The 20,811-nt window shown below is 49.1% G+C and overlaps 1 long non-coding RNA gene across 4 annotated transcripts in view; it reads right to left on the reverse strand.

Moving 5' to 3' along the window:
* LOC116574220 overlaps positions 1-2,040 on the reverse strand; it is a 32,211-nt gene extending 30,171 nt beyond the window's left edge. For all 4 annotated transcript variants that reach the window (XR_004279155.1, XR_004279152.1, XR_004279153.1 and 1 more), the window contains exon 1: positions 1,633-2,040. This is a non-coding gene — a long non-coding RNA (uncharacterized LOC116574220). The remainder of the gene's footprint in view (positions 1-1,632) is intronic.
* Positions 2,041-20,811: the final 18,771 nt, after the last annotated feature.

Raw genomic sequence — 20,811 nt, forward strand, 5'->3', positions numbered from 1 at the left:
CAGAAATGGGAGATGTGACTAAGAAGCAAGCGGAACAGGAGGTCCTGAGCAAGACGTCAGGCGGGGGTCCCAGGATGGGGACGCATACCCTCGGGAGGATAGGAGAAGCCTGACAAAGCCGACAGAGACAGACTGTGCTGGGTGCAGACACCGAGCGCACTTTGCATTCCTGGCCCACACAGGGCACTTCCTGTTGTGCCAAGGTTATCCAGTCTCGGGAGTCCCCCTGGAGCGGCCACACCTGTCCTCTTTTGCTTCTGCAGCTCTGCTCTCCCCAGCAGTCAAGGGCCACAGGGCAGGCTCACAGGGATCTGCATGCTTCCAGTTGTCTGTCTGTTCCCCGGCAAAGATATGCAGAAGTCCAACAAACATCCAGTCTCCTACTGCTGCGGCTGGAATGTTTGTGTCCCTCCAAATTCATATGTTGAAATCCTAACCCTCCAAAGGGGATGGTATTTAAAGGTGAGACCTTTGGGAGGTGCCTAAGTCACGAAGGTAGAGTCCTCCGGAAGGGGATGGGTGCCCTCATACCAGAGGCCCCGGAGAGCTCCCCGCCCCCATAGCCATTGTGAGCCTGCAAGGATACAGCCAGAAGCCTGGCATCTGGAAGAGGGCTCCCACCAACCATGCTGCACCCTGATCTTGGACTTCCATTGCTCTTCCTAAGTCACCCAGGCTGTGGGACTCTATCACAGCCCAAACAGGACCCAGACACCGACCCGGCTGCCCTCACTCTGAACTTGGGGAAGACTACGGGATGAAGACTCCCTTACTAGCAGGTCAGAGACGGAGACTGTCAAGGGAAAGGGTGTGAGCACCATCACAATCATCAAATGCCCACACGAGGAGCATTGTGAGATGCTTGTGTCTAAGGACACACCGCTGAGGCTAAAATTGAACACGGGTGCAAGGGAGAAGCGCTTGAAAGAGACGCAGGGAAATGAGGGGTTGTGTGTGTTCTGCTCACCGTACTTAGCAGGCGTCGTGCACACTCCGCCTGAGAGAGAGAGACTGCGTCACTGTTAACTGACAGCCGCTGCAGCTGGGAAGGGTGCAGGTCGGCCCTGGGCTAGCCCACCGTCCAGCCAGGGCCAACACCCTCTCCAAGAAACTGCCCAGATGTGGGGGCGGGTGCACCTGGGTAGGACGATGACTGAGGGACCCGTGCCTCCTGGCTTCAACTGGAATTCACCCCAAAGACAGCTACCTGTCCAAAAGCCTACTTGCATTTCAGCAAAATCGCGCCATGGAAGGTTCCTAAGCTTACATTCTGCCTTTCTAGCGAGACTCTTTGCCATAGGAGTTTTCATTTTTAAAACAAAGCATCTTTATTCTGCCAAGAACATTGTAATCACAAGAAACGCTTAAAAAAGAAAAGAGCGTTCTGACCGCGTTTTGATTCTTTCTTTCAGATTCATGTCATCTTACACCCAACAGCCTAAGATCCAAATTAAGTAGAAGCTGGTGTCCTTTGTTAAAGGAGCCATTAGTGTTCATTACCAGGTGTCCTTCTCCCAAACCACAAGTTCCCTTGTTAGGGGCCCGATGACTGCTTTGTAACACACACTAGTTACACTTCAGAACAATAGCTGCGTTCTCGTGTCAAGACCCACCAAGCGGCTGCGACTTTACCTCCTTCCACGAGCACAGACGTTTCGGGAATGTGACAGAAGACATGGGTCTCTGGATCAGAGATGAGAGAGTGTTATTCACAGCAGCCTCACCTCACAGTGCGTCAGCATCTCTACACCAGTTCCCCGCCCCGAGTCTGCAGAGCAACGTGATGCGCCTGGATAGGTGATGAGTACCCCTTGGAGGGTGGGGGGAACAGCGGCAGAGGAACCCAGGGCCAAGGGCCAGCACTTCCTGAACGAGCAGAAACCCTTGTAGCAAGCCGATGAGAAGCCACGCCCCCTGCTCCTGGAGAGTGAACAGCTGCACCATTGTCCGGCAGGAACACACCTTGACCTGCTTAGTGTGTGTGACCGGCTCAGGAGCCGCTGGGCGTCAGGAGAGGGGTAGCCCCGCCATCTGGCGCGCACGGCGAGAACGCGCAGGCGTGTTCCCGCCCATGCATCTGCCTCCCCAACGCCTTCTTCTAGTCAAGCGATCTCTTCTCCAATCATTCCATCGTATGGTAACTTTCTGTAATGTCCACGCTACTTCGTAGACAACAGAGATTCTGGCCTGAGGACCGTGTCTCCCAGGCAACCCATCTCTCTCTCTCTCCCTCAGGAATATAACACTTCTCAGAAGAGCACATTAAAATTAAATATAAAACCGAGGCTTTTGCCTTCTATTCATAAGAGTGTCCTGTGCTGACTTCATTTACAGAGTCACTGAGGCCAAAATAGGTTCTTGTTTTATGGCACTGGGAGAGGGGTGGGCTGGGGATGGAGTGGGGAGCTGTGTATTCCCTGTCTTTACATGTAGCTCTCGGAGCAGATGACTAAGGAAAGTGTTGGGTGGTAGGTATGTTAGGATATCTATTAACAACACAGCTCACAAATACTTTTCAAATGTCATTAGACATTTTTCCTCTAAGCATGGTTGAACTTTAGGGGTGCACTGTGGGATTCTGTTACACAAGTGGGCAGTTCATTAACGTGTCTTTTATTTTTCTGCATTTTGATGCTTTGACATGTGTGGCCTTGCTGGCCCTAGAGAGACTGATCACCACTCCCAGGGCTAATCAAGTCCTAGAGCTAGGGAACCAGCCCAGGAACATGCATCTCAAGTGCAAACCAGCTAATGAGAACCCACACCTTCTCACCTTCTGTTATTGGGGCCCTACACTCTGGGCCACAATCCACCTATACCAATCACCCCAGAGCCAAGTATCAGACAACTAGGGACAGCTGTATGCCCCCAAGCTTGTCGAAATTACTCAAACTAGCCAATCCTAAACCTGCTTCCTGTGCCTTACCTGTTCCTTCCAATGGAAACTACCATGAAGACCCTTGCCCTCCAGTTCTCTCCCCTCCTCCCTCTGTCTCCTGATCAACCCTGGTGCTTCCCTGTGTGGCCCTGCTTGGTATGGCACGCCCTCTCTTCCTAAAAACTGGGTCTAATCAATTTTCTTTCAAGGGCAGTCATCTCCATTGGCCTTACTGTGCCCCAAGTTTCCTGTGAAGGCGCTATGTTCAAGACAGGCAGTGACATTTGCACTTGGCCTCTGAGTGAGAGGAGAGAATCCAGTGTTGTGTTCAAGTCTCCTGCTTCTCTACAGGTGCAACAGAGAGCTTTGCTCACCTTGCATTTAGATACCACAGAGATCCAGATGTTATATGCAGCTATCCACCTGGCAGCTCCTGGGTGTTCCAGAGGTAGCTCTCCCCGCACTGTACCAAACAGAGCCCTAAGCCTCCCTGGAAATATGCGCACGGACGCACGCGCACGCACACATACACACACGCGCTTACAGTCTATTCCTGTCTTCATATGTGGCATCTCCATTCATGAAGTCGCTTAAGCCAGAAAATGTGTTGTCATCCTTGACCCTTCTTCTTCCATTCCAATCTAACCCCCAATGTCACCAATTCTACCACCAAGATATCTCCCCATCGTATCGGCTTTCTTGCTCTCTACCACCCTACTCTGAGCCACTATCATTTCTAGCCTGGACAATTCCAATAATCTCTACTTCTATTTCTCCATATAATAGCCCCAAACACTTTTCTAACCAATGGACCATACACCCAGAATTCCTTCCTTTAAAGCATTCATGTGTACTTAGGATAGAACACGTACTCCTTCCTGTATAAGACCTGAGGCTGACCATACTTCCAATCAATTCTCTCTGCTTTACCTTTGCTCACAACGCTCCATCCACTCTATCTTTCCTTTCCCACCTGGAAAGCCCTGCTCCCCATTCCTGATCTAGGTGGTAGATGTTACTGGCCCTCACCAAGATCTCTGGTTCTCTCTCTTTCCAGGCTCATGTCTCTTTGAAATCAGGCACGGCCATGAGATTTGCCTTGGCAGTGAAATACCAGTGACACACGAGACTTCTGAAGCATTCAGAACTGGAGCGCCTTTCTGCCTGCTCTGTTTCCAGCCCCAGTGCCCTTGGAAGACAAGTTAACATGGTGGGGCGGGGGGGGGGCTCTAAGATCAAAGCCTCCTAGACCCACTGAGCCACATGTGGAGGGCAGCTGCCCCAAAGAGTTACGGAGACCCTCAGCCAAGTGAATGTTAAGCCACACAGATCTGGGGTTGGGTCGTTATTACCTATTTTGACTATCACAGCCTGGCTGGGAAATTTTTATCCTCTCATTAGGAAGACTTCCCTGACTCTGCCTTAAAGAATCACACACACACACACACACACAGACAGACACACACACACACACCCCTAAATTCAGTACCCCCTGTTGTTCTCCCATAGCCTTCTTTACTCTTCCTTTATAGATGGCCCTTACCAAAATTATTTAATTTGTATTTAGTTGCCCCTTATTTGCCTTGCTTACCACGTTATAAACTCCACCTGAGTTGGAGCCTCATATGATTTGATTATCCGGGAACCTCCGCGGGGCCTATGCACAGAGCCTGCACATAGTAGGCACTCAAGCAACAGTTCCTGAATGAGTGGATGACGTAATGAATTAATGAATGAGCGAGAGAAACTTCTGTGGAAAGAACTGCAGCTTATGGCAGGCACCGCAGCTGGTACCCACCCCTCTTCCACTGAACCCACGTCCCCCGCCCCCTCTTCCTCTTCCGCCTCCCCTGCTTCTCCTGCCCCTTCCTCTGCCTGTACTGCCTCAGGCTCCTTTCTTTTCTCCTTCTTCCCTTTCTTGCCTTTTCTCCACTTCCGTAGCTGCCTAGAATGGTGATAGAGACCAGAGGGCAGGATTGCCTTGTCATCTTCACTAACCAGATGGCAGATTTTGATCTCAAGATGAGTGAAAAGAAAGAGTTAGAAGTCTGTTCTATTTGCCTTGGGGGTCTGAAGGAGAGTCTCCAATCCCCATTTCCTCTGCATTCCGCATGTGCATGCCCACCGGTCCGCCACCCGCCCCCCACCCCGGCCCCCACCCGTCTCCCTCCGGAGAGTGACAGGACCAGCTGGAAACTTGACAGTATCCCAGGCTCCTGCCTCTCCCCTCCACGCCACGCCGAATGGGTCACCCAGTCCTGCACACTCTATCCCCGAAGCACAGATCTGTCCATCCCCTTCCACACCCCATCCTGCCAGCGCATGACTACTCTCCCACCTGAACTCATCACATCCCCTCCTAACGGGCCTCCCATCTTAGCCTTGGATCTGGTCCATCTGGGTGTACGTCCGCTGAGATCTGCGCCTCCTCCATCCCTAAGACAAGATGCAAGCGGCACAGCCCGGTCTGCGGGGCCCTTCAGTCTGAGCCCAGCTGACCTCTTCATCTCTGTCTCTTGCCTTTTGCCCCCTACGCCCCACATTCCGACCCGCCCGACCCTGGCGATTGTCAAAACCGGGTGGAGCCCATCCTGCTAAGAAGTTTTTTCTTATCTTACTTTAAGACATTCCCCTTCAGGGAAGAACTGCCTACACTTAGCAAAATAAGTAGATAAACTACTTTGGAGTAGAAGATTAGGCTCTAAGACGTCGTTAAAAGGAAGTAAACAAGAGATAACCAGACCACACTACATGCAAAATGAACAGGCATTTTTCCTTTCTTTCTTTTGTGTGTGTGTATGTGTGTGTGTATGTAAGATGTATTGTACATCTAGAAGAGTGACCAAGTCATATATGTTCAGTTTAAAAAATGATTAAAAAGCAATTCCCCATGTAACCATCACCCAAGTCAAGACAGAACATGAGCAGAATGTCAAAAGCCCTCCCCTCGGGGGCCCCTCCTGGTCACAGCATCACAGGAGCAGGAGTCTGGGGCAGGATGAAACCAGAGGGGAGGACCCTCGAGCAGGCAGGCGACACGTGGAAGGCCAGAGGCCAGTGGTGAAAATGGCCGAGAGAACTCTTAAGCACGGAAAGCTTATTTGTGTTTCCATAATCTGATGTGTGTTGCTGCCATGTAGGCATTTTTGGCCTCATTTCAGGAGAATTTTTTGTGTATTTGGTTCTCTACCGAGAAATCCAAGGGGATGGGTCTGTCCCATGCTTGAGCTGTTCTGGGTCAGAGGTCCAGGACCATCTGCACAATGCAGGAAGGAAAAGGAAAATTCAGAAGAAACTGGGAGCTGGAACTGGGGGAGATCCAGAGCCCTGACACGAGGCATGGCCATCCTTGGTGTTCTTCTCCGCGCTCACATCCTAATCTCAACTTCCCGTGCTCTCTTTGTAGGGGCTCTGTAGCCTGCTGTTTGCCCTGTGCATGTGTGATACATGCATGCCGCATGCATCTTGGCTGTTGGAACCTAGCTGTTGGGATGTTGTCACAGGGACCCAAGTGCCAAGCATGTTGGGAACCCCTACATCCACCTGGGACCATTTGAGGGACTGCACGCAAGGGTCAAACCTCAAGGACCTACAAGAAGAAGATGAGAAACCCCTGTACAGAAATACCAAGAGCATCCCCCACTCCAGTTCTGTTGATTATGGCTCTCTCTGCTTATTCTGGGATACAGGTTGTTATGGAGATGGGAGAGAACTAAACTGCAATGAATCTGGGGAAGATATCACAATGTAGAGACATGCATTGGCTGTCCACACTTTTACGAAAGTTGACTCTTCTCCCTTGGGTTGGAGGTATTGTACTGGCTACTACTAGCTGCTCTAGTTAGTAGTCACAGATTGCAGGCGATTCTGCAAGGTGGGTCAGTTTTATCCTTCCCTACACTGTCCCGGGAACTGTGGGAGAACGGGGCTAGCAAGGGAAGGGGTGGGGAGAGAATCTCTGGCCCATTAGGCTTCTGTGACAGGAGGATGAAGAGCTACAGCTCAGAAGAGTCATGTACTTCCTCGCCCTGAGCCCAAACCGAGAAGGAAAAGTGAGATAAACATGAAGCCGTGTCTTGGCAGTGAGAAGCAAGAAACATCTGCCCTCAGGATGCTGACACTTCCTTAAGGGCTAAAAGGCAGATGCTGGTGAATGTCCAACCTGCAGAACCTCAGTGATGCCCACATGGGTTTGCAAGGTTGAAAGGGGAGTTGGGCACCCCACCGAGGGTTCTGGCCCTTGGGCGGAGTCTGCCTGCTCTGGTTGTCCATGGCTTCATTCTCAAGGTTGTCTAGGAGGACTTGCGTCTGCAGAGGTGCCTTGGGAGTCAATCTAGGGGCTGGAAACTCAGGAAAACCTCCCACTTTCAATGGGCACCTCCCACCCCTCCCCCAGCCCCCATGCCCCTGGGGGCAGGGCACTTTCCCAGAACAGTAAAGGGACCCTGGAGGAAGGACTCTGTTTCCTGCAACAGGTCTGCTTGGAAATGATGAACACCACCTCAAAAAATGTGAGCCTTTTCATCCCAGATGCTCGAACCACGGTCACAGGAAGATGTTAAATGCTGGATTCTGCTAACATTTGAAAGGAAGCAGGAAAATGGAAAAGGACACAAATGTCTAATACTTTGTACTTTTGATTTTTTTTTTTTCTTTCAGTTCTTCTAAGAGCTTTTTGCCACTTCAAAGCCAACTTTTTCATTGAGTTCATCCCTGTGCTTTGTGAGGGTCTTGGGGTTTGGTGCCATGGAAGAAACAGTGGGGCCGCGGACATGGGTGTGCCCTCAAAAAGCCCAAAGTCCAATGGGACACATAAAATGGGGCTGTGATTATCACAGATAGAAAGTGATAAATAGATAAAATGGTATGAAGTTTAGACGAAAGAAAGTTTTATAGATAGGATTCCCATGTAAAAATCAAGATGCCCAGTTAAATTTGCATTTCATATAAACAATGTGGTTTTTTTAAGCATAATATTGCTTAGGACATACTTAAGCTGAAAAATTATGCGTTGTTCAGCATTGTTTATCTGAAAATCAAATTTAACTGTGCGTCTTGGGGTTTTATGTGCTAAACCTGTCTCCCCTATTTATGGAAGGCTTCATGGTGTAAATAATATTTCATCTAAGTTTTCAAACATGGCCAAGATGGGGACATGTGGCAAGCCAAGCCTGCCACACATCCAGGATGCCTTCTGACCCACGGCAGAGACTTCCTTCAACACCCTTGAAAAGGGAAACGCTGCGGGTTTATAAGAGGACAGGAAATTTTATTTCTGCTGCCTGTCGCCACGGCCCTAAGTTGCTGGGAGGGGCGGGTCAGTGCAGCAGTCCAGAAGGGCTGGGTCTTGCTGAGGGTAGCAAACAACCCCCAGCGTCAGCCTCTCATGTCCTCACTCCAGGACCCAGACTGATGGAAGGGGGGTAGCAGGAGGGGGAGGCCCTATCTAGGACACTGCCAGTTGCCATGGCAAAAGAAAAGAATGGTGCAAAGCAAAGCATAGGCTTTTAAAAACTTACACTCAGAAGTGACACACTCACTTCCATGCAAATGCCCAAGCTCCTCAAGATAAGAAAACACCACCCCACCACATGCCCGGGAGAAGAGGAAAACACAGACGTCTAGGAACCACCCTAAAGACCCCCTCAGTCAGCATGCTGACAACCTGGCTTCAACCTGCCAGCTCCCCATGCCCCCATCCCCAATGCCAGGAGCACTCCCCCACACCCCATCTAGTTCCTGGCTGTCTCATTCTTTTTTTTTTTTTTTTTAAGATTTTATTTATTTATTTGACAGAGATCACAAGTATGCAGAGAGGCAGGCAGGGGGTGGGGGGAAGTAGGTTCCCTGCTGAGCAGAAAGCCCAGGATCCCAGGACATGGGGATCATGACCGGAGCCAAAGGCAGAAGCTTTAACCCACTGAGCCACCCAGGCGCCCTCGGGCTATCCCATTCTGACATGATGAGCAAGTAGCTTTACTCCTGGTGTGCCCATCCTCTCCCTCCTGATGGTAGCCTGGAGATGACCAGGAAACCGGGTAACACTGAGCCCCCTTGCAGCTAGGAAGAGCCCAGTGCCTACCCACGGAGCGGCACCATGCTCCTGGGGCAAAGGAGCTCGCTCCAAGACGATTCGCCAAAGAACCTAGAGGGGGACCCTGGAGATTTGCATTCATGTTTAGAGCCTTCAGTTCCCCAGGGTGGTTGTGGCAGCTCAGGTTCGCTTCTGCCCGGGGCCAACGTGGTGACCCTCCCAAAGGGCCAGAGCATGGTTGGGCGGACCCCAGACTGACCCAGTGAGTCTCTGGCACCAAAGAGCAGCCTGCATTTAAAAATCAACATAGAAAGGAAATGAAAAACACTTGCCCAGGGCCACCCAGACCCAGAAACGGTTTATGAGGCAGTTTCTGGAAGAGGCATGACTAATGTTGTTATTGCTGAAAGTGCCCTGGCTGCATGCCAGGAGCGCCGTCCCCACCTCCGCCTTGGCAGTCAGGTGCGGCCCAGACAAAGGGGCCTTCTGTGTGCCGCAGGGACAAGGATGCCTGAGGAGCCAGACAATGGTGTGCAGGAGCCTGGGGGAGGTGGCAGGGGTGGGGTGGGCAGCAGGAGAGGCAGAACGGTCGCCCTCACCCCACCCTCCCCCTCCGTCACCCATTCCTTGGGCTGCCAGGGTTCATTCGCACCTGAAAAGAAGAGAAGGAGACCAGGAGCCACAGGAAACTAAAGATCCAGGGCAAGGACCGTGGCGTGATAGCCGTGTCTGTCTGCCCTCTGAGCCTGGTGTGTGACCAGACATGCCTGGCACAGCCCCCCAGTCAGGAAACAGTGGCCCTCTATTGGCCACTGGCCCCACATGAGGCCCTGAGTTACCCTTTGTGATGACATCACACTGGTTAATTTCGCCCTCACAGCAAACCCTACCAACAGGAATTTATTGGCCCCAGGTTACAGAGAATGAAACTGAGGTTCAGAGAGGTTAATGACCTGTCTGAGGTCACACAGCTGCGGCTGAGATTCAGATCCAAGTCTTCCCCACAGGAAAGCCTGTCTCACAGCCGCAAGCCACACCCACTAATGCCTTAAGGAATGTCACTTCCCTTCCCCAGAGCAGGGCCAGGTGAGAAAAAAAGTGAGTCTCACTGGCATCTGGGGAGAAATTGAAAAGAACACCAAAAAACCTAGTAATTGGGATAAACAATATTTTAATGCAGTATTTTATTTATTTTAATTTTTTTTATTTGTGAGAGAGCGTGCATGCATGACCAGGGAGGGGGGAAAGGCACAGAGAGAGAGAGAGAAGCAAACTCTCTGCTGAGCAGTAGTAGCGCCCATGACCCCAAGATCATGACCTGAGCTGAAGGCAGACGCTTAACCAACTAAGCCACCTAGGCTCCCCTTTAATGCAATATGTTTTTAAAAAAAAAAAAAAATCAAAATTAAGGTGAAATATCTATGCTGCACAAAATACGAAAACTGTGATGAAAGACAGGATCCAGCCTCCATGTGTGTGGCCTGAGGGTGACTCCTCCCCTCACATCCCCCCTACTGGCCCAGCCCCAAAAGCTGGCTCTCTCGCTGGGGGTACGATGTGAACCGTCGGGTACACATACTCCAAAACATCTTCATTCCAACAGACAGGGATCCCTTCACCCCACCTCGAACGCCCCTGTGATCACAAGACCTGTTGCAAGTTCTCCAGCCTCCTCCACTCCGGTGTGGCCAGCATGGGACAAAACCGGAAATTCTTTGGCATTTTAGTGTCCCCTCTCAATTCTAATGTCCTCCTCTACCTCCTGGCACCAGTCTTGCACATAGCTGGCTCTCAGTGAATCCATTCAACCTATGAAGGTTTCAAGGGCACCTGGGTGGCTCAGTTGGTCAAGTGCCTGCCTTTAGCTTGGATCATGATCCTGGGGTCCTGGGATCAAGCCCCATATCAGGCTCCTTGCTCTGTGGGGAGCCAACTTCTCCCTGTGCCTGCTGTTCCCCCTGATTGTGCTCTCCCTCTCTCTCTCTGTCAAATAAACAAATAAAAATCTAAAAAAAAAAAAAAAAAAAACCAAAGAAACCTATGAGGATTTCAGGCAGTGGTGCTCATGGCTTCTCAGCCCCAGTGGCACCTGAGACAGTAAACATGCCACAGTCTGGACCCTGCTGGCCAATTGAACAGGAGCTCCAGGCATGGCCCAGGTATCTCTGGTTTTGTTTTTATTTTTACTTTGAAAGAGAGGGAGTTCGAGCCAGCAGAGGGGCAGAGGGAGAGAGAGAATCTCAAGCAGACTCCCCGCTGAGTGCAGAGCCCAACATGGGGCTTGATTCCCACAACCCCAAGACCACGACTTGAGCCAAAATAGAGTCAGATGCTCCACTGACTAAGCCTCCCATGCGCCCCCCCCTCACTCCAGGTATCTGTGTTTTTCAAGGCTCTCATGGTGATTGTCAAGTACACCCATGGTTAAGAGCCAAGGATTAAAGGAGTTACTTATTCCTGGGGCTGGATTTGCATTTTCATAGTGGATCCTTAAACGCAAAAAATCCTTGAAGACCCATTTCCCAAATCAGATTATGGGAGCCAGTCTCCAGTGGGTCAGTAGATCCTCCCCAGCATCTCTCAGTCATTACACATAGGCAGGTTCTTACTCAAAATAGCACCTGTATCTCTCTTTTTTTTTTTTAAGATTTTATTTATTTATTTGACACAGAGAGGCACAGCGAGAGAGGGAGCACAAGCAGGAGGAGTGAAAGAAGGAGAAGCCAGCTTTCTGCTGAGCAGGAAGCCTGATGCTGGGCTTGACCCCAGGACTCTAGGATCACGACCTGAGCCGAAGGCAGACACCTAACATCTGAGCCACCCAGGGGTCCTGTACCTTTATCTAGAGCCAGGAAAACACTGCAGCAGTGCCCAAACCTTACTCCATCCCATGGGTTTAACTCCTCAGAATGCCCAACAAGGAACAAAGTTACTACTTGCTCATCTTTGTATCTCCAGCACCTAGAAAGATCAATGCTGACACCAAAAAAAAAAAAAAAAAAAAAAAAAAAAAATGCTGAGTCGACCAATGAAAGATGAATTGTTATTTTTCTCCTTTATTCAGCTGTATGTGTGACCTTGGGCTGCACCTGACTTTTACAATTTGGGGACATGCCAGCTGCTGTCCTCACCCCCAGGCTGCTCAGCACCACAATCCCTGTCCCGGGAAGCTTACCTCTCTGACCGCAGGATGGGCTCCCTCACCCTCTGGTCTTTGGTTGGGGGTGGTCAGTGGGAGCCCCGGCAGGTCAGAGGACAGACAGTAAGGTCAGCCTGCTTAGCCAAAGTGGGTTTGTTAAGCTAATTGGTGGGCCATGCTTGGAAAAATCTGGGTTCTTGAAACTTGGGATGTCCTCTAGGATTTCAGCTCTTCAGACCCCCTGAAGACCCCATATGCTTACAGGCGTGGTTCCACACCTCTGTAGTGAGAATTGGCACTCCCCCAACTGGGTAGGATGCTGTTCAGGCCTCATACCCAGCCCACCGCAGGAGGCACAGAAAGGGTCCCCCAAAGATGTCCCTGGCCCAATTTCCAGGACCTGTGACTAGGGTTATCTCAAATAGCAAAAGAGACTTTGCAGATGGGATTCAGTTGAGGGCCTTGAGATGGAGAGATTTTCCTGGGTTATCTGGTAATCACGTGGTCTCCTGGGTCCTTCCTGCTGAATGGTTGTTCCCACCTACAGTCCGAGGGAGACGAGACTGTGAAAGAATTGTCTGAGAGATTCATGTCACTTCCTTTAGAGATAGAGGAAGGGGCCATGAGCCAAGGGATGTGAGTGGCCTCTAGACAATAAAAAAGTTAAGAAAAGAGATTCTCCCCTAGAACCTCCAAAAAGATGTGTGGCCCTGCGAGCATCTTGGTATTAGCCCAGTGAGACCTGTATTGAGCTTCTAATTGACAAAACCGTAAGATAATAAATTCATGTTGCTCTTGGCCACTAAGTGTGTGGTAATTAGTTCTGGCAAATAGAAAACCCGCTTACCATTATTCCCAACAATCCACATGGGGACTGACTCAGTCCTTTCAGGGTCTGGACCAAAATACCAGAAACTGGGCAGCTTATAAGCCACAGGAATTTCTCTCTCACAGTTCTGGAGGCTGGAGGTCCAGGGTCCAGGATGGTCAGGTGAGGGCCCTCTTCTGGGTCACAGGCTTTTTGTTGTGTTTTCTTTTTTTTTTTTTTAAGATTTTATTTATTTATTGACAGAGAGTGAGAGAGAGAGAGAACACGAGAGGGAGAAGTGTCAGAGGGAGAAGCAGTCTCCCTACTGAGCAGGGACCCCAATGCAGGGTTTGATCTTGGACTCCAGGATCATGACCTGAGCCGAAGGCAAACACTTAACCAACTGAGCCACCCAGGCGCCCCTTTTTCTTGTGTTCCTATGGCAGAAGGGGCAAGGATTTCTCTGGAGCCTCTTTTATTCGGGCATTAATCTCATACATAAGGCTTCAGCCTCATGACCCTCCATCTCCCAAAGACTTCACTCCCAACACCTAGCCTGGGCGTTAAGAGTTTATGATATTGTAATTTATTATAAGAAATATACATGTGGTCTTCTTCCACAGTTCCTGGCACCTTTGTAATTTCCTGAGTGATAAGAGCAAAAGGGTGTCTTTATTCCCAGCTCCCAAAATAGCTCCAAAGAGATAAAGCTCAAATGCGTGTCTTTGCTATTCATAACAAGCCCCTTCCTGGGCACCTGAGCTTGTGTGAATGATGTGACTTTTGGAAGGCCCCTAAGGAAGAGGTTTGCACCAAGAGATTTGAAGGTTAACACTTGAGTTCAATCACCAATGGACAATGGTTTAATCCATCACGTTCATTAAAAACCCAAACAAGGGGCACCTGGGTGGCTCAGTGGGTTAAAGCCTCTGCCTTCGGCTCAGGTCATGATCTCAGTCCTGGGATTGAGCCCCGCATCAGACTCTCTGTTCCACAGGGAACCTGCTTCTCCGTTTCTCTTTACCTGCCTCTCTGCCTACTTGTGATCTTTCTCTGTCAAATAAATAAATAAATAATCTTTAAAACAAGCAAACAAATGGGGCTCAGAAATCTTCTGGGCTGGTGAGCAGGAAGAATGGATCTGCATGGCAGGAGGCTGGTACACCCCAAACTCAGAAGCTCCTGGGCTTTGGATCTTTCTGGCTCTTACCCTGTACATCTCTTCACCTGGGTGTTGAAGGGAAGGAAAAATTCTTCCTCTGCGCTCAAGGTCTTCCAGCGGGACTAAGAATTAAATTGACACGGGACACAGTAACTGAAAGAAGAAACTGAGGTTTTCTTATGTGCACAAGGAAAGTCCAATAATGAAATGGAAACCCAGAGAAATGACCAAGGCAGGTAGTTTTTATACCTTTTAGACAATGAGACAATAACTCTGTGAGGAATTGACAGGATAAAGAAAACTTTGGGAGCTTCAATTAGTAAGAAATGTCAGACAAAGTTTGGGCTGGGATTGTAAATTAATAAGAATAACAAGGTTTGTTTGTAGAGCTTCCTCTGTCTAAATTCCTCACCTCTGGTGAGGATAACTAGCACCTCCTGGTACGCGGAAGGTAGCTTTCACGTGGGAGATTTATTTCCTGCTTTCAGGGGGACTGAGGAGGGTGAATGTCCTTTTTGCATAGGCTATTTCTTAAGTAACTTTTATTTTTTATTTTATTTATTTTTTTGTAGGTTCTTTTTTTTTTTTTTAAGATTTTATTTATTTATTTGACAGAGAGAGATGACAAGCAGGCAGAGAGGCAGGCAGAGAGAGAGAGAGGAGGAAGCAGGCTCCCTGCTGAGCAAAGAGCCTGATGCGGGGCTTGATCCTAGGACCCTGGGATCATGACCTGAGCCAAAGGCAGCGGCTTAACCCACTGAGCCACCCAGGCGCCCTTAAGTAACTTTTATTTAAGACAGTCAGAATGTTGGGGCACCTGAATGGCTCAGTCAGTTGTATCTGACTCTTGGTTTTGGCTCAGGTTGTGATTTCAGGGCCTTGGAATTGAGCTCCCATGTTGGGCTCCAAGTGTGGAGCCTGCTTAAGATTCTCTCTCTCCCTACCCTTCTGCCCTTCCCCATGCCCCATCCTTTCTCTCAAATAAATAAATAAAATCTTTTTAAAAAATTAAATAGTTGATATGCCAAAGGGGGTCATATTTGGGGCAGCCTGCCCTTGGTCACTACATGATGCATCTGTATTCCTTAATAACCTTTGTAATAGACTGCAAATCTACCAAATAAACTTTTTTCTGAGTTCTGTGAGTGACTCTATTGATCAAATTGATCTATTGATCAAATTGATCAATGAGTGACTCAAATTGATCAAACTCAAGGAGGAAGTTGTGAAAACCTCTGACTTCCAGCTCATTGGTCAGAAGCACAGGACTTGTGATGGGCACAGGCATCTGAGGAGGGGGTAGTGTTTTGGGACTATGCCCACAACCTGAGGGATTAGATGCTAGCTCCAGGGGGCGTTCTCAGAATTAAGTTAAATGTAGGACACCCAGCTGGTGTTGCAGAATTGCTGAATACGTGGTAACTCCCTGGTGTCAGAGGTAAAGTAGCACTATTAAGAACTGAGAGTAGAGGAGGCATGGGAGTGTTTCTCCCTAGCAGATTTCAGGCCACAAATTCGAGGGAGGAGGCACATTCAACCCATAGATGGGACTTTGTGCTTCCTGTCCCTACAACTCTGGGGTCTGTGGGGTTAGAGATCCTGGACCCCACAGGGCATGCACTCTTGCCAGGGGACTCCACAAGAGTGCTCTTGAAATCCAAGATATGGCTGCAGCCAAGGCACATTGGACCCCTGCAACTACTGGCCAATAGGCAAGAAGAAGAATCGCCATCTTGGCAGGGATAATTAACCATGATCAGCAGGAGGAGATGAAACTGTTTTCATTCAGCAGGGGTGGGCTGGATTATGTAGGGAACTCAGATGAACCCCTGGGGTGTCTGTTGGTACTCCCTTGCCCAACACAACGATGAGGGAACACAGGCAGCATCCATCCTGGCCTGACGAGGATATGGTCATCAGGGCCTCAGAACCTCAGGAATGAGGGTATGGACCTCTCCACACCCTGTTGGGGTGATAGCTTAGGAAGAGGGGAACCTAAAAAAGAGAGCAAAGAAAGAAGACATTGACAGTGTAGTGTTCCAAGACCCACTGCAATGATAGCAGACGAAGTTCTTCCCACTATCCTCCTTCTCCTAAGTTTCTCCTTGGGAAGAAATGCCCACCAAAACCGTAATTCCCCACACCTGCTTGGAGAAGGAATTCAGCCAGGCACAAGGGGTGGACTGTAGCAGCCGTGTACTGTGCTGTTCTGCTCCAGCTTGGAGAGAGCCTGCCACAGGGAGCGTGGCAGACTGATGACCTGCAGTGGCTGAACCTTTGACTCCTCCAGGGCCTTCACTTTCTCTGGATGCTTTTAGCCAATGACTAAACATACCATATACTTGGGCCGGTCCACGGCTGCTCATCATGGGATCCTTCCAACAGGCGTCCTTTGCCTGAGGTCTCCCCAGAAGCCTGGAAAGACCCTCTCAAAGCTGCACCGCAGTTGGAGACCTGCCAGCCAATCTTCCTTCCCTGTCCCTCCACGGGTATCAGACCTGTGTCTCTGTCTGCGGGTCTGCCCACTTTCATTCCTTCTCCCTTGTGCTTCACACACATTTCCCCCCAAACCTCTCTTGCACATCTCATCCTGTCCTCATATCAGCTTCTCAGAAAACCTAAATGCAGCCCTGGAAAAGTAAGGAAATGTCTGCCTCACTTCCAAGCCAGAGGTCCACATTGGCCCTCATTCTAAGGCACAGAGATCTGGGGGCCACTGATGGTGGCCCCTCGGAGGCAAGTCTGGAAGAAGGCAGGAAGCCTGCCCAGTAAGATATGCTGGGGTAGGTCTGGGTTCATAAGACAAGGTAACATTTTCTGTGTTGTACTTCCCTTTCATTTGTCCCAGAACCTTCAGTAGAGCCCTATTTATAACTTCAGCCTAGTCTCTGCTCTACGAGGTATTAAAGGAAGGACCTTATCCACATCCAGGAGAACAATGTCCCCTCCCCCACTCTGTGGTCAGAGTAAGATAACAGCTGGGCCATGGAAGAGCGATCCCACAGGGGGCCTCAGCAGCAGGTGGCAGGCCCGTGGCCAGATGAGGAAATGGGGTAGGGGCCCTGAGACCTCTTGTCAAGGCCACCAAGGAAGCCCCGAAAGCTCTCAGAAAGAACTAAGGGAAATGTTGCGAGAGAGGTGCCAATGTCCAGCCAGAAAGCCATCAGGAGCTTGTGATATCATAATTGAGGTTCAACAGGAACCTATAGAAGTTAAAGGAACCCTAAATCCTCCAAATGGATAATCAAAGATTGACCATATTCATGCTACTTGGTTGGGTTTTTGTTTTGTTTTGGTTTTGCTTGTTTCCTGTGGTCAGAACAAATCCAATTCTCCCAAGTTCCTCAAACCCAGAATGTCCACCCTTCCAGGCTCCAATTTGCTTGGCTTTCTATCAGTGTCTCTGTAAACTTTGACGACCACAGACTCGCCAGGGGGCATTTATTAAAATTCCGAGAGAAATTTTCAAGAGCCAACAAGAGATACCCTGGGGTATTTTCACCTCTGTCTCATTGATCAGATGGAAGCTTCTTCATCACGAGGGTCTCAGAGGGAGGCCCAGGAGATCATCCGTGATAAACATTTAGAAGGAAGAATTTTTTTTTTTTTTCTTAAAGACAAACGCTTTTTTCTTTTAAACACAGTGTTAGGGGAGCTACCTGTTATCACAGTATCCTCTAGTCTCTGCTCCACAATGTGGGGTGTGGTGCTTGTCCTCTTGCCCACCCCTGTCACATTTTCCCTGGACTAAGGAGCCATGGGAAAGATACAAAAGTTGGGGGCAGGCTCTGTATGTGCTTGGTGGCGACTGGTCAAAGACAGGGAGATTGAAAATCAGATGTGACAACTGTCCCGTGCCACCAGCACCCACGTCCTCTCATTATGTTGCATTTGTCCGTGCAAAAACCTGAAATAAAAGCTATTCAATCCAGACCTGAGGGTTGTTCTAGCCTTTAAAAAACAAGCATGAACCAACACGGCTTCTTTCCTGGGGAAGTCCAAAGCGTGTGTGTGTGTGTGTGTGTGTGTGTGTGTGCGTGCGTGTGTGTGTGGCGGGGGTGACAAGCATGAAGACAAGTCATCACCACACAAGTACAGTTGGAGACCCAAAGACAAAACATCAATGGGAACACAAGGGAAGAATGGCCTTCTGCCTCGGGCTCTGGACAGAGCTGTGTGGAGAAGGCTGCGGGCACCCTGGGCTCTGCAGACAGTTGGGCGTTCTCCAGGTGAATACAGAGTAGGAATCCTCTCCCATCCACAGGGTCTGATCTATGACTTCTCGTGAGCCCAGGGCCCGGCCTCATCTCACAGAGCAGGCCTCTGGCCCTTGGAGGTCGTTGGCTGGCCACTGGTAGCTGTGCTCAAACCGGTCTGTCCCCGGGAACTTCACAAGTAGAATTGTTTTCAAGCTGGGCCACTAACAGGTTATGCCCCAGACAAGCTTCATTGACCAAATCAAACAGAGTCAATCTTAGCACAACCCCCGCAGAGGTGCTGATTGGCTGAGCCTCAGCTTTCGGTGTTCTCAGGAGGCCTGAACACGGAGGAACCAGTCCATAGTCTGCAGGAATAACGTAAGCGTCTCCGATCACCGCTGTACTCTGAGGTGTGAGATGAGTACAGTAGGCAGAATCTCCCAGAACCTGCAGGAGAGCTTGCAGTGAAGAAACAGTGCCTCGAAGATAGATGGGATAGATAAGCCAGACAAGCGAGACAAGATAAATAGGTGATTGATAGATTAATAGTTGATAGGTAGATAGATTAGATTGATAGATAAAAAGATAGGTAGATCAAAGACGATTGACAGGTAGATTCCTGATAGATTAGACACAGATAGATGATGACAGACAGATAGAGAGATAAATAGATGAAAGGATAGATATCCAGCCAAGATGAGGGTACATAGCCCAAGATTTGTGGGGTCTCTTGGAGTGACCCAGTTTCTAAAACAAAAGTCTCAGCACAGATTTCCATCATTTTTTCCCCCAATTTGTTTTACAAGAGTATTAAAATGAAGTCTTTTGGGGGCACCTGGGTGGCTCAGTCAGTTAAGCATCTGCCTTTAGCTCAGGTCATGATCTCAGGGTTCTGGGATCGAGCCCGGCATTGGGCTCTCTGCTCAGCGGGGAGCCTGCTTCTCCCTGTCTGTCTGCCTCTGCTTACTTGTGCTCTCTGTCTCTTTGTCACATAAATAAATAAAATCTTTAAAAATAAATAAATAAAATGAAGTTTTTTACATTTTGTCATATAATAACTACTTTTACCGAAAATATTTTGTGCCATCAAATCAGGAAATCTCAGGTGTAGAGGCAGCCAGAAATCCAAGCTGCACTCCACCTGGGGACAGCTCTGACTTTTACCTTGGCAGGATGCACTGGCATCTCAGTTTAAAGGAAATCACAAAGTCGATATATTTGAAGATACTTTGAGTATGAGAGTGGAGAACAGGCCATTTCCCTGCCTCTCCCAGCCCTGTCTCCCGTGGAGGGGGCGGGGGTTAGAGGATAGACCACTTGTTGAAACTAATTCATTTTACCAATGCCTCAAAATAACTACCCAGACTTCGCCAAGACACCTTTTGCTGGGAAGAATGAATTGGGCTCCTAAAGAAGGAGACTCAGATGCAACACCAGGGGCTCTGTCCTATGACATCCTGTGCCCAGGACTCCGGGGACAGCGTTAGAAAGAACGGCTCCCGATATAAGAAAAGCCAATGTGAAACAAAGCGCTGTCATTTGGATAGCAATTCACCTAGCAAACCGTGCCTTCCTGTGTGACTGTCACTGCTTTATTCAAGGACAGCCTCAAGGTCAAAACAATGAGGCAATTCTTTAAATGAATGTTTGCATTGGTTGTCTTCTTTGGTAAATGGAAAACTGCCCAGATGCAAAGGTTTCTCTGCTCCTCTCCACCCCTCCTCCCTATCATGCTCACACTAATTTCTCTACCTTTGTTGTCTCATTCATGTCCCACCTTCCTTTTCTCTTTCTTTGGTATTCATTCCTACTTGAGAAGTCATGGGACTTTGGATCAAGTGCCTGCCACAATGTTTGTAAGATCCTGTTCCCCAAAGTGACACTAATGGTCCGTGGAACTTCTCTGGCCCTAATTACTTGGCAGTAGAAATCTCTGTGGGCTGCTTCTCCTGCAATCAGTTCGGCCCGTAATTACAAGCCAGAGCAGCTAAAGCCATGTGCTGGGAAGAATGTGGCATCCGATCAGGCTGAGATGCCTACTGCTGACCTCACGTGTGTGCAAAAAGATAACAGAGAGGTGAAATGTGGAGCAGGAAGGACCCACAGGCTCCACACAGTTTGAAAACCAAGGTCAACTTCTAGTAAAAGAGAATCCATTTCTGCAAAACTAATACCGGTGTTTGTTAAGACCAAATCACCTAGTCTTTGATGGGTTTAGATCAACTTGCCCCGAGTGAGGTCTTGACATCTGGTCTCTAGAATTTTGTCACAGGAGAAGAAGATGTCAGGGGACGCCAATGGCCAACGGGCAAGACTTGGCCATGTCCAGCTCAGGCTGCCACAGAGCTAACATAAAAGACGTCAGACTTCAAGTGAGTAACAAAGCTGGCTTGTAGAGGTCTCTGTCACTCTGAAAATGTAGTGAGAAAGGTCCTGGAAGGGAAGAAACTAGTCTTCACCACGGCTCTGTCCAGTACTTTGGGCTATCATATTGCAAAATCCAATTACAGGCACTGGATGGTCAGGTTCCTCTGAGTTATGATTATTATTGAACTGATTTCAGCCCTGTCTCTCATAGCTTCCAGGACCTG

The sequence above is a fragment of the Mustela erminea genome, chromosome 15, assembly GCF_009829155.1.
Source record: "Mustela erminea isolate mMusErm1 chromosome 15, mMusErm1.Pri, whole genome shotgun sequence".
Lineage (NCBI taxonomy): Eukaryota > Metazoa > Chordata > Mammalia > Carnivora > Mustelidae > Mustela > Mustela erminea.